This window comes from Helianthus annuus, chromosome 15, assembly GCF_002127325.2.
Source record: "Helianthus annuus cultivar XRQ/B chromosome 15, HanXRQr2.0-SUNRISE, whole genome shotgun sequence".
NCBI classification, from domain to species: domain Eukaryota; kingdom Viridiplantae; phylum Streptophyta; class Magnoliopsida; order Asterales; family Asteraceae; genus Helianthus; species Helianthus annuus.
In genome coordinates, this window is record NC_035447.2 from 10,678,164 (window position 1) to 10,679,514 (window position 1,351).

The window sequence follows — 1,351 nt, forward strand, 5'->3', positions numbered from 1 at the left end:
AATATAACCCCAAACTCCTTGGGCATTTGAATACTGGTCATCAGGACGTCAAACTGACTCTTTGCCCACTTCAAAACCGGTAACCTCCCGCCGGGGCCACCACCACCTTTTTCATCTTCCTCCGCCGCCGCCGGCGACAAATGATTTGGGTTTTCACCGTCCACATTGTATGGATTCGATGGTTCAGCCATTGAAATAAAGAAGATGGAGAAGAAAATGAGTACAAAAACTCAACAACCTCACCGGAATTTCAGACAATTTATCGGAGAAGACGAAGGAAACACTCTTTCTCTAAACCGGAAATTTTTGAAATTTTGAGCAAGTGAGGGGAAACCACAAACGGTTTCCCCTTATATACCCATCGCAATTAATGCGATGCAGTAACCGAAGCATCACGTTCAAAAATGGCGAATTGTGCGACACCACGTGTTCAGCGACAGTTCCGCTGACGGATACCACGCGCCCACGCGCCTGACAAAGGAGACGTTTACACTCCTACTACAGTGCATTTATGACCTTGGGCAGTGCAAACTGTAGGTCCCCTTGAGTCGTATGGATATTCATAGAATTGTCAATCCAATCAAGAGTGCGGAATCCTCTTGATCAGAATATAGCAGAAAACGTGCAGGAACAGCAAATCACTTTCAACCGGGTTTCTATTGATTATCAAACAAACGTATTACAATCAATCAAACCCTAATTCGTCCAAGACTATGTCTCTCACGAAATTGCTCTCTCACACAACTGTTTTGGCTTATTAACCTAAACCCTAAAGCCTAACCTTATTTATATAACACAAGGTTTACTAATTGGACGAGGGTTTCCTACATGGGCTAGGCCCAATTCGTCCCCCATCACCCAATGTGGGTTTAGTTTAGCCCAAACTCTATTATTTCACTATTACAAAGCTAAACCCGCTAACTGTTTATCGTTTAACTAATAACAAGATATTCAAAGACCAAATCTAAGCTGTTGTCACAGAATATGCACAAACAAACTCCCCCTTGACAATAGCTTCATAAAAACTTTGTCTTCAGTCTTCTTGCAATCTTCATGTAGTCTTGCACTGTCTTTGGTCTTTGGATAGCTTCAGCTTCAATAGCTTCTGTCAGCAACAGACTCCCCCTAAGCTGATGCATCCAATCACCAAATCTTCAAAACGTTAGCAATTGAGTAAACTCCAGTTCAGCATTTGCAAAGCAATCTTCAACTCTTCAACTTTGTCTGCAATGTAGAAAGGAGGTTCTACCATGCATCCAATCAAACTCTCATCTTCACAGCAACTTCTCAGCAACATACTGCTTCAATCTGTATACTATAAAACAAACATCTCGAGAAACCATAAGAATTT